This window comes from Gavialis gangeticus, unplaced genomic scaffold (assembly GCF_001723915.1).
Source record: "Gavialis gangeticus isolate Ggan-Ray unplaced genomic scaffold, GavGan_comp1, whole genome shotgun sequence".
In the NCBI taxonomy this organism is placed as follows: Eukaryota; Metazoa; Chordata; order Crocodylia; family Gavialidae; genus Gavialis; species Gavialis gangeticus.
This window is the reverse complement of record NW_017729033.1, coordinates 8,068,509-8,081,168: the sequence shown is the minus strand read 5'-3', so window position 1 is coordinate 8,081,168 and position 12,660 is coordinate 8,068,509. Positions and strand designations below refer to the sequence as shown.

Sequence of the window (12,660 nt, the reverse complement as noted above, 5' to 3'; positions counted from 1 at the left end):
TGTATTTAAAAAAGGACTTCTTGTTGCCCTTGATCCGGGAAGCTAGTCCCAGTTCCATCTCCGCCTTGGCTTTCCTGACTGCCCCCCTGCATCCCCAAGCAACCGCAGTATAGTCCTCGCTGGTGATGGCCCCTCCCTTCCATTGGGTGTACACCTCCCTTTTAGCCAAGAGACATTCCTGGATACTTTTGGTGAGCCATGGGGGCTTTTGCGCCCTCCTGCCCCCTTTGATCTGTGTTGGGATTACTTCCCTTTGGGCTTGGAGGATCGTCTCCTTAAGGAGGATTGTCTCCCTAAGGAGCGACCACTCTTCTTGGACACCTGGCTCCCCTCCCCTCCGGGACCTCAGTGCTTCCCTGACTATTCTCCTCAGCTCACTGAAGTCCGCCCTCCTGAAATCTAGGGCTGTTGGCTTGCTGTAGGCCTTTGCCACCTCGCGCTGGCAATTTAGTCTATGCCTGCACACATTCACAGCATAGCCCTGGAACTGAGAAAGCCCAGCCACTTGCGCCAGAGCCAGGGCTTTTCTCTTTCTACCCCTCAACGGGGCTCTTCGTAGCCCGATTACTCCTCCCTGAACCAGGTAATGTCCCCGCCCCCCACTGTGGACCGCCCCCCTGTGCACCCTACAGAGCCACCAGCCTCTCTGCCCCAAGTTACTTAACTTTGGGCTCCCTGTGCTACTCCCAGCAGTGGCTAACAGTTGGATGTGCCACTCTCAGTTTAGGGTAGACAGCTCAAAACAAGCCGCTTATACCTAAAGCATGTCATGTGAACACCTGGTCACATCCTTAAATTGCACAGCCCAGACTTGTGCAGAGTACTTTCGCTGAAGTCTAATAGGCACTGAGCAGAGTGGTATTATTATCTCCGTTCTCGTTTAATGTATTATGTTATAGCATCATCAAGTTGGTTGCCCACCTTGGGAGGAAAAAAAAATCAAAAAAATTGCAGAAACTCACAAGCTTTGGTCCTAGTTGTTGTTTGTCAAAGACAGTACCAGCATGTGGAAGTTACTGGAATTAGATCAAACTTGGCAAAAGATGAGGATTTAAGGATACATTTATATTTTATATAACTATATATGTTTGGGAACATCCTCAGACAAGGGATTGTCTAAGGAAGCTTTTACTCTTAAATTCTCTATCACTGAAACCTTCCTCAAAACTGAATGGAACATGGAGATAATGAGGCATCTGCTCATAGTTAACACCAGTTTAGGAATCTGTGTGGGGAAGAAATCTCTTTCTGTAGAAGAGAGCGATCAACTTGGAAAGGAAACCCTAGATAGAAATATACTGGCAATTATTCTGTATCCCCCAGCTGATGCTAGTAGTTATTTCCCAAATGGAGATGTCAGGACATTCATCACATTTTGATGAAAGCCCTTGTTATTTCTTAGTTTTGAGCAAGACATTTAAGGGCACAAAGGTCAATACATGTCTTTCAGAGAAGACAATCATTGGAACCTCTCAGCTACACATAAGATGCTATTGAACCTGAACAGTTCTGCCCACAGATAGGGTCAGCAATTTAATATCACAACATTAGGTGTAATGACTATGATTACTGCCTATTTACTCTCACACCTACTGCAGAAGGTAATTAAAAATGCATCCGTTTCTTTCTAATTAATTTTAAAACTTGACCTTGAGTTGGTCCTCAAGGCCAACTTGAAAAAAAATGTAACATCAACTCATGGCAGACTGTCACCTAGGACTACCCCAAATGCAACAAAAGTCTGCTGCAAGGATCTCACTGCTTTGAAACCTTATGATGATAACAGTAGATGGAAAAGGGGTAACGGCAGAAACTGTGTCAGGGACCAAATCAAGAATACAGAGCCACCCACCCCACACAGCAACACGTGCCCAAGTTCCAACAGACTCTTTTGATCCCAGATTGGCCTCATCAGCCATCTTCGGACTAAAAGATAAAGCAATCATGGAAGACTACCATCCGCAACTGTGAGGGACTGTCAATGAGCTTAATATTAGCTTAATTCAACTGGAAAAAAGGGACAAGATACAGGATCAGACAAAGAAGGACAAGATCAAGTTTTATTGTTATTTGGTCAAAACCTTATAAAGGAGAACTTGATGTTACACCAGAAAGCAAGATCAATCAGTACAAAAGACTGAAAATAAAACCTTCAGCTTCAGAATGATAGAGAATCAAGTGTAAATTTTACGTGTGTGTGCGTGTGTATGTGTGCGCACTTGCTGCATTTCATTTGGGGTACCAATTATAGAAATTAAATATCCATGTTTTATATGCTTTATTTTGGGGCTGCTGAAATATTTTTCTATTAGAATCCCCTGCCTACCCCCTTTGAATTAAAATGAATTAATATCTGTACTCTAGTAGCACTCAGAAGTCCTAAGTACTTTCACAAATTTAGGAAGACACATCCTGTTCATAAGAGTTCATAATCTGTATTTGTATAAACTTTCTTTGAACTAAGGGAAAAAAAATGACCTCACATCTACAACTCTGGATGATCCTAGGGGAAGTGGAAGTTATATACTATATGGATGGAAGACAAGGAAGTGGCAAAATTGGCAAACCATTTAGTGCCACAGACTGTAATGGTTTCTGCTATATATCACTTTGTGTGGAGTGGTTCTGCATAAAACTGAAGGAAGGATTGTGGACTCAATTCTATGAAGACAGACCAGCCTCTGACTTCTCCAGAGCAGAGGCACAGGAGAGGTAGAGTGATTCTGTATATTCATAGCTGAAGGAAGGGCTCTGAAGCAAAGACATAACTGGACAGTTCTGTGCCTTGGGTGGCAGTGGCTGCAGATGGACAATCGGTGGCAAGTGCTACTTTTGTGCCACCCCTCAGTTATACCACTGCTCTGAAATAGTCCACATTTAGTGAAAGTTTTGCCTGGATACGGACTGTGGGGTTTACTGATTCTATACAGCCTCAAGCCCATGGAAGCTATGGAAAATGTTGAGCAAGAAGGCCTGTTGATGGGGAAATGTTAATTCCTTTGTAGGATGAAGAGGCTAGGGAGATTTTGTTGTGAAGTGTTTCCAGTTTTACTATTTAAATAGCTCAATTTGTGTATGTCTGTGCCCACAGCCTAAAAGAGAAGTACATAAAAAAACTCCAAATATATACATTATCCCAAGATAATGAATTTGTTTAATTATAGTGTGCGTTTGAGGGATATATAGCCATGGCAAGTCTACTGATCTGCACGCCTATTAGTGATAACATACCTCATATGGAAAGATGAAAAACAAGCCAACAACATTAGAACAAATCAGAAAAACTAAGTTATGCAATTACCGTGTAGTGCTAGCTAATGTTGAAGCCTTTCCTTGCAAGACTAATTTAAGCTTTAAAGCCTCAGGAAAATATAAGCTTTGATTTCCAGAGAAAGGGATTAGTTATCCATCCTAAGAATATTTCTAAAATCTCCCAAACAAGTAAAAGTACCATTGGTGAAGATGTGCGTCTGTTTTCATCTTTAGCAAACATGCACTGGTGAAAAGAGGTTGCTTATGAGAGAGAAATTACATTTCTGTTATTTGTTATCCTGTTTGCCTCTATGTATTTAAAGTGTCTGTCATTGTGGTACCTTAAAATATTTAACTACATCTCATAAACAGGAACAGTTATTAAAAGAATGAGTGTAACCATATCCTGCATACATGAACAAATCCTGCTATGTATATGACTTCACTAATCAAACCCGCACATCTCGTGGAATTGTTTTGCACATGAAAAACAGTTGATGTTTCACTGTTAATGAAACAGGAGTTACATGACTGGGGAAATCCCAAATGCTATGCAACTCAGTCCACCTTTTAAATCACAACTTTCATTGTATTCGGGCAGCCGTGTCTGCAGTGTGTAGAACAAGCAGTTCCAAAATTTACATCTGTTCCTTCTCTCTGAAACCAGAAGGCAGCTCCTGGGGAAGAGATTTCCAGAATGCTGGTTCAGCACTTGGAAGAAGAAAAGAAACAAATGGGGAATATGGAAAGTTAAACCTTTTGTAAAATTAGACACAGAGGCTCCGATTCTGACATGTTCTCACATTGAGTAGGTCCACATCCTGCATGTAGGCCCACACCAATTAACAATGTCTGCATCACAAGCTGTTACTGTAGAATAAAGATGACAGAATCAGGCCTTTAGAACTATTAAATATAATCCCAGGAAACTGGAATAAAAAAAAATATTTATAATGCACTGTTTCATTACTTGCCCAGGGAAAATACTATCAACAACAACCAAATAATCACTGAGTCATCCCTTCCCAGTGAATCTTCATATAATCAGATAGCCTCCCCAAAAGATAAGGATTGCTATACCTTTAATCCAAACTATTGGAGCCAAGACTTTTTTTATATTCAGCAAGTGACCAGATTTTCAAATACTCAGTGCCCATTGCTCCAACTGGTTTCAGTCTTTTAAAGTCAGCCTGTTCCTTTAGGGACCTAATATGCAAATAGTTTAACCATGTGTATCTATACAGTTTCCCAGTCTTGGGTTATTGGGGGGGTGGGTACATCCAAATATTAGATTTAAATTTAGATAGACCTTGGGTTAGGTCTATCTAAATCAGGGGTGTGCAAAATACAGCCCACGGGCGGGACCCAGCCTGCCAGGCCATTGTATCTGGCCCATGGGGCCCCTAAAATTTTAGAAAATTAATATTTATCTGCTCCTGGTTGCCTTTCAAATATCACAGGAGCCAGGGGCAGTGGGAGCCAGCAGGAGCCAGCAACAAGGCCAGCCCTGCCCCATACCACCCTGCCCCAAGACCTCTCTCCCCCACAACTGGAAGCCTCTGCCTGCCCCGTCTTGCACTGCTTCCCCGCACACCAGCTGACCTCCAGCACCACATGGTGCTAGGCTGCATTGGAAGACTGTGGGAGCACAGCGCTGCACTGGTACCCCGGGGCCAGGAGCGGGATGGTGTGTGTGGGTGGGTGCATGCAATGAGGGGGAGAAAGAGAGAGAAAGAGTGTATGTGTAGTGTGGGAGGCACAGAGAGTGTGCATGTGCATGTGTGTGTATTGTGTGTTCATAGGGCGAGCCTCACAAGCACACCCTGCCATACATACAGACCCCACATCCCCTCACACACCCCAGTCACCCTCCCCCCACACACATCTCCCCACAAACCTCATACCCATCCACAGCCCACATATCCATGCACAACCACATGCTCCCTCACCCCACACCCACACTCCCACACTTCTCCTCCCACAAAATCCACACACACACCTGCTCCCACACCCACATACCCATAGCCCCACACAAACCTATACCAACCCCCCCATTCCCCTCCCTCCCTCCCCACAGTATACAAGAGTAAGACTTCATTTTCAGCTATTGTGCAATCACTTCTGTGTACACTACACAAAGCCATGTAAATCAGGACAAAAATATTTTTAAAATCAAAATAATGAGCGTTGTAGATGTTTGATTTTTAGAATAGAATTAGGTATTTTTCTGGTCCTGAAATGGCAAAACCCCTTGCTGAAAGGAGTACTCCCGGGGGCAAGGGAAGGGAATTATGGTGGCAAAGGTTGGGGGTTAAGGGGCGGGGTTTCTGATCCCAAGATGGTGACCAGGGGGCGGGGAACCTGCTAGGGGGCAGGGCTACCCATGTAGCCCTTGACAGCTTAGCAAAACTCTGTGAGCAGCCCTCTGCCCAAAATAATTGCCTGCCCCTGATCTAAATACTCATTCATGAAGGTGATCTGAGGGTTTAAATAGATTAAAAAATGGCACGGCCAATCTAAGTTCAGTCACCAGAGGAGGTGCTCTAATTTAGATTGAGAATGGGTGAACCTGATCTAAAAAGGAGTTAATCTTATCTAGTGAACACCTGCTGTGCTAGTCCTACCTCCACAACCCTAAATGGGCTATTTGCAGTCTAGGAACCTCTACCTCTGCCTCCAACCAGACAACCTTCCCCTCATCTGCAGACCCACTAACCCCTCCTTCCCCCACCATCCCTGCAGACACACAAGTACCCTTCCACCTTCCCAACACACCAAGCTTTCTGCCAGTTATGAATGACTTATCTCAGGATGCCTGTGCCACTTCTTACAGTGGAAAATGAATGCACAGTCCACTGCCAGTCTAGGTTTAGACAGATTTAAGCAAGGTGTCTAAACCTAGACTGAGTGCAGAAAATGCTTGTTTGCACCCATAAACTACAAATCTAATCCTCTAAGATCCTTAGTAAGGATCTAACAACAAAGACCACATATATGAAAGAAAACATGTCAGCCATCTCGCTTTTCTGTCCATGTGATGGGATCAAAAAGTCCATAGGCAAACCTGGATGAAGGGACAATAAATGAAGAACTATTACAAAGAATAAAATTCTTTTCAATAATGTGAATATTTCATTTGCAACAATGCATAATTACTGTGTATGTTTTTAAAGAGTTTTATACTGCCATTTTTTTTCTTGGACAGCACTTAGCAATACTTACAAAGTGTATTGTTATTTTTTCATACAGAGCTTGTCAGAATGCACTTCATACAACCTTACACAACTTGTAAAATCAAAAGTGGGTTTAATAATGAAATACTACTTGATGTACATAATCTATTTCATTAGTAGTGCATATAGTGTCCATTAAATGGATTCAAAGAGCAATCGCTTCCTACCGTGTAAGGTAATTACATATTCCCCTGACTAGGTAAATCTCTATTAGAGGCAAAGCTACTGCACAGAAATAGGTGAAATACTATTATGCCAGATATAGATATATAGATATAAATATACAGATATAGATATCTATATCTATATGCCTTACATTAGGAAAAGAACCTTTACATCAGAATGAATTACCAAACTTGATCATGCTGAATAAATAATATACACATATACTCAATTATACAAATATATAATGTTGGATGAACATCATTGCCCAGTCTGAGTCCCATTAAGGTAAAGGGAAAACTACAATAGACTTCCAATCAAGCTGGACATAACTATTGCTATCTCATTCTTCCTGCATAAACTGAGAATACGACATTCCTTTAATTGTACATTTGAATTGCCCTAGATTTTTGCACAGTGGTGGTGTTCCAAGAAACTGGTCAGAAATCTCCCTAGTACAACTACTCATTTTGATCATACCTAAATTCAAGTAACCTAAATTCTTTGGCCAGGTACCTGATACCTGCAGCACTCTTGTAGGAAGCTGGGAATTCATAGAATCGTAGAATCAAAGGACTGGAAGGGACCTGCAAGATCATGGGCAGAAAGTTATTGGGCTTAAATGAACTCAACAAGGTGCTTATACAGCCTCATCTTGAACACCTCCAAGAATGGTGACTGCTGGGAGTGTGTTCCAGATTCTGGTAACCTTTATGGAAAAAAAGTTTTACTTTATGTCCTGCCTAAATTCTCCCTCTATTAGCCCATTGGTTCTCGCCTTGTTTTGAGGTGCCTTCCTGAAGAGTTGCTCCCATAGATCTTGATGCCCACCCATAACGTATTTGTAGGTGGCTATCAAATCACCTCTCAGTCTTCTCTTACTCAGACTGAACAGGCCCAGTTCCCAGAGTCTCTCCTCATAGGGCCTATCCTCCAGGCCCCTAATCATATGGGTAGCCCTTCTTTGTACCCTCTCAAGCTTATCCACATCCTTCCTGAAGCAGAACCTGACACAGTACTCCAGCTGTGGCTTTACCAATGCCAAATAGAGAGGGAGAAGCACCTCTCTAGATCTACTGACAACACATCGGCTGATGCACACCAGAGCTCTATTTGCCCTGCTGGCACACTGTTGGCTCATGTTCATCTTCTGGTTGATCGTGAACCCCAGGTCCCATTCAGATGCTGTGCCAGCCAGTGAAACACTGCCCATCATGTAGGTTCTTCCTACCCAGATAAATATATATCTGTAATGAATGCATGGAAATGCAACACGCAGATTGATGGATAAAAATGATGATTCAAGCAAATAAGGAGGAGAGAGTGTAGCTTTTCGTAGTATCATAGTACTTAGGGTCGGAAGGGACCTAAACAGATCATCAGGTCTGACCTCCTGCCCCGGGCAGGAACGGATGCCAAGACCATATCACCCCAGCCAAATATCTGTCCAGTCTCCTCTTGAAGACCCCCATGGTAGGAGAGAGTACCACCTCGTTTTGGAGCCCATTCCAGAGCCTGGCAGCCCTAACTGTAAAGTAATATCTCCTGATGTCCAGCCTGAACCTTCTCTCTAAAAATTTGTGGCCGTTATTCCTAGTAACCCCACATGGTGCCTGGGGGGAACAGAGCCGCCCCCAATTCTCAGTGGTCCCCCCTGGTGAGTTTGTAAATGGCCCCTTGACCATGTGAATGGACCTCCTCTGGACTCTCTCAATGCTAGCCACATCCCTCTTGAAGTGTAGCGCCCAGAACTGGACGCAGTCCTCCAACTGTGGCCTGACCAACGCTGCATAGAGGGAAAGGATCACCTCCATGGACCTATTTGTGATGCATCTGTAGATGCATGACAAGCTGCAGTTAGCCTTACTGACTGCTTCCTCGCATTGGCTGCTCATGTTCATCCTGGAGTCAACAATAGCTCCAAGATCCCTTTCTGCCACTGTGTTGACAAGAAGGCTGTTCCCAAGCCTATAGGTGTGTTGCTGGTTCCTTCTCCCTAGATGCAGCACCTGCACTTGTCTGCGCTGAATTCCATCCCTTTTGGCAATGGGATAAGGAAGCTGGAGATTTTGAACTAAACAGTCAAGAGTTCCTGGTCTGCCATAAGCTTCTCGTGGGACTTCTGTAAGCCAGTTAAGGTTACATTCACCCAGGGCCTTGTGATACTCAGCTTGGCCACACCTAACTTCTAGGATCCAGGCCCTCAGGATACAATTCAGACAAAATGCGCCTAAATTCGGTCTATAATAGATTGGGAGGATATTCCATAAATAATAGTTAGGGAGGATTAGGCATAACAGATCAGGGGGCACCTAAAAGGAAATCATGAAAAAAAAAGACTGTTTTTGCATTTCCAAGACTTGCATCCATCTGTAAGGTTGAAGCTGTAGCCCAAAACTCTTTCTTATACTTTTGTGCCTAAGTCACTGAGTACAGGGGAAGGACTCCTTTATTTTTTCAAACACTGGAGGAGGGAGAGGAAATGAGAGCCTCTTTTACTTAGCAACCCACCTGATATATAATAATTATAATTTTTGAAAGTGACACACAACATCCCATGGGCAGGCTCTCTTGCAGTCAATCCAGGAAAGGGTACCCTCCAAACTCTTCTGGCCCAGGGTTTCCCAGGACATTAAAAATTACTGTGACCTTGAGTGCCAGCTGGTGATCCCATGGCCATGGCATTGGCTGCCATTGGTTCCATTGTCCCTGGTGGCTACATCATTTGAACAAGTTGAAAAAGTGATCATTGGGCCCTTAGAACCCAATACCGGTCAGTGCCATGTCATCCTGATACATGTGGATTATGCTATTCAGTACCGGAGGAAGTGTGATCTGCAACACCTCAGGCCAAACCGTCAAAAACCCTAGAAAGCAAGCAGGGATCTACAGATAAGGGGGAAAAGCAGTCCATAAGCAGGATGACCTGAAAGCCATATAAGCTTGATGCCAGGAAGAAGCCAGAAAAAGGGACCTCTTACCCTGCCCTAAGAAGGGCAATCATTTTGTTTGTTTTATGCTGGTTCTGGTTTGTCTGATTCTGTAAGCAAGGACTGCATTTTTATTCAAAAGGACTGGCTAGAGAGCCTTTTTGAAGTAAAGCCAGGCAATAAGTTTACCATCCCAAGGCATTTAAAGGGCCTGCTGAAGAACCAAGCTAAAATAAGCAGCAGGCTCACTAACCCGCTTACAGATCAGTGAGAAAGCTTTTTCCCTGGGAAGGAGAAGGAAACTCTAGGTTCTTTTCTCTGTTTCTAATACTATTTATATTTGTATGTAAAATAGCCTTTGGGAGGGAGGGGAGGTAGACACAAAACAACTGTTTCTTACTTCTTGAGCCTAACAACTTGGCTACTTGGGAAAAAGTGAGTTGGTCCTTACCTCACCTCACCTCACCTCTTTTTTTGTAACTTTTCTGGTAAGTATTAAAGACCAAGATGGAGGCACATTACAAAACTAGATGCACATATAGTTTTCCAGGGACTTAAACTGGGTGATAGGAGATCATAATTTCACAGACTGTAAGGCCAGAAGGGACCTTGGAAGATCATCGGGTCCAGCCCCCTGCACCAAGCAGGAAAGATAACTGGGGGTCAGGTGACCCCAGCAAGGTGACAATACCTAAGAGTCAGTGAAAAGCCTAAAAGTAGAACTGGATCTGTCCCACAGATCATATCTGTGCTGAAGGAAGCACTGCTTACTTGGGTGTCTTAACTGTTCTGCTCTTCATAACATAAACAGGAGCTTATCACTTCAAAGGTAAAGATCTGAGACTAACTGAGAATGCCAGTAATTGAGAAATGGGATTATTTTATATGTTTGGAATTGCACTTAAATTAAAAGAGAACAAAAGAATCTAATCAAAATCCATGACAAATACATTTATGCAGAAATGATAACAACAACAATACTGATGATAAACAATAATGATGATGGCGATAGCAATAATAACTAGTTATAATTTTATCTTAGGGAGCACCTACGGCATGTGAGATACTTGCCAAATGGAAACAAAATCAAAGTCTGGTCCCACTGCTGGCCCTTGATTGCACTGGCATCTGCTTGTGCAACCCTGTGCAGTCAGTGAAAACTTAAGATGTTCAGCCCTGCTAAGAACCAGTCCATGTTTACTTTGGTGCACAAATAAAAATACAGAGTTTGGAGTCTACCTTTAGGTGACTGAGTTTAAACTTTTTCCCTGAGGCACTAGTTAAACATTATATGAGGTGAGAGAAATTACTATAAAAGCACCATTAAATAGTTTTGCTGTAATCCTTTTTAATAGGTTTGTAAAGGGCAAACCTCCTCCCCTGAGTACTGGGAAGGCTGTGCCTCTGAGATGTGTTGGGGAAGCTACTCCATAAAAGGTTATTAAGCAATCATGTTAAGAAATCTGCTTTAATAACAGCAAATGCCAAGGCTCAGAATTCCTGCAGTTAGCAGATACTGCAAACATGATTTATTCCTTTTTATTTAATATGTTCCCATTTTTTACCTGATTTTACCTACGGAAAGAGGTTGACAAGACCTGAGATCAGCTGAAATTACAATGAGGGACTAAGACAGTGATGATTGCTATTATTCAGGCACTGAGATGATGAAGAAAAAGAGGCATGCTAAACCACTCCATAAAAAGTTGAGAGTCAAGTAAGAATGGACACACACACACACATTCACACACATATATACACATACACACACACACGTGTGGACAATCTCATAGTGCATTAATGTAATCTCATAAAGAAGAAATACTGGTACTTCTCTCATTTGGAATAGCAATTGAGTGGCTATGGAGAAGTGCAACATAGCTTACTTTAGGACCCTGCAGTATGGGAACAGCAGCATGAAGCAAACATGACATTGATGGACCTGATTGAATTAAGACTTGTAAAGCTCATTGTGATTTGTACTAGACTCTGATGTCCTTATAGGCAGAATCTAAGGCACTACTCATGACTTCTAGAGCTATAATATATTACGCCAGATATGGTTTGGGATCTGTCTCCAAGTTCCACACCACTACGGAGGAGATCAGCAGTAATAACCAATTGGAGTTCCCTCTATAGAACTGAAAAAAATGCTACTGTTGGGGCATTCTTTTGGAGGAGAAGCAACTCCTTTGGTTCTCCTCAGCAGCCAAGACAGTTTTTTCCTCTGCAGACAGCCCTTGACTTCCAACATTTTGAGTTGCAAAGTTTTGCATTTATGACATTTATAAATTGACACCCTGTTTCAACTTTATAACTTCAGTTTTGACTTTACAACACTTGATCCAACGCCATGCCATGCCAGCAAACAAGTTCGCTGCGTTGCCCAACTCCCTGGAGAACATCTGTCTAAATTTCCTTGGACACTTCCTTTAAGAAGGCAGAAAGACTCTACAAAAACCTGCAGCCAAGACTCCTGAGAAGACTCCAGCCAAGAGCCCTTCAAAAAATCCAGGCAACAGCCCTTGAAAAAGTCCAGCAAATCACCTCAAAGAAGTCTTTCGAAATCAGTAAGATTGCTATTTACAATATAAATACATTAATGTAGCTATATTACTCATCTATAATTGATTGAGTGCAAAATTCTGGGTTATTTCTGGTGAAAATACAGTATTGGGCCTTGGGTCAGGAAACGATCCCTCATTAATAGCGTTGTTTCCTATGGGAAAATCGGTTCCGAGTTACAACGTTTCAACTTAAGACACGGTTTTCAGGAACCAATTGTGTTGTAAGTCCAAGGACTGCCTATGTCTTTCTCCTAACTATTGACACGTAGGTATGCCAAATCAGTTATATTTATGGGCAGTCTTCTTTTTGTGTTGTAATTTTAAATCTATTAAACAAGTGCCCAGAAGACTGGATATCCACCTATTTCTCTAGGTTAGAAAACTGACAGAAGAAAAACAAAATGTACGTGGTTTTGAAAAGCATTTATCCTACATTATTTTTTCCCATTAGGTGTCCATGAACTTGAATAAAACACCAGAACTACAGATACTTTATCAGATTTTCACAAAGTTAAT

At 42.5% G+C, this 12,660-nt stretch overlaps 1 protein-coding gene and 1 long non-coding RNA gene across 3 annotated transcripts in view; both read right to left on the bottom strand.

Annotated features, from left to right (window-relative positions):
• The window catches only part of LOC109303855, an 8,449-nt gene extending 1,131 nt beyond the window's left edge, over nucleotides 1-7,318 (bottom strand). The window contains exons 1-2 of the long non-coding RNA XR_002099245.1: nucleotides 7,235-7,318; nucleotides 362-368 (exon numbers count right to left, since the gene is read on the bottom strand). This is a non-coding gene — a long non-coding RNA (uncharacterized LOC109303855). The remainder of the gene's footprint in view (nucleotides 1-361; nucleotides 369-7,234) is intronic.
• CTNNA2 (catenin alpha 2) overlaps nucleotides 1-12,660 on the bottom strand; it is a 1,036,033-nt gene that overhangs the window by 653,045 nt on the left and 370,328 nt on the right. The gene's annotated exons all lie outside the window — the stretch shown is intronic.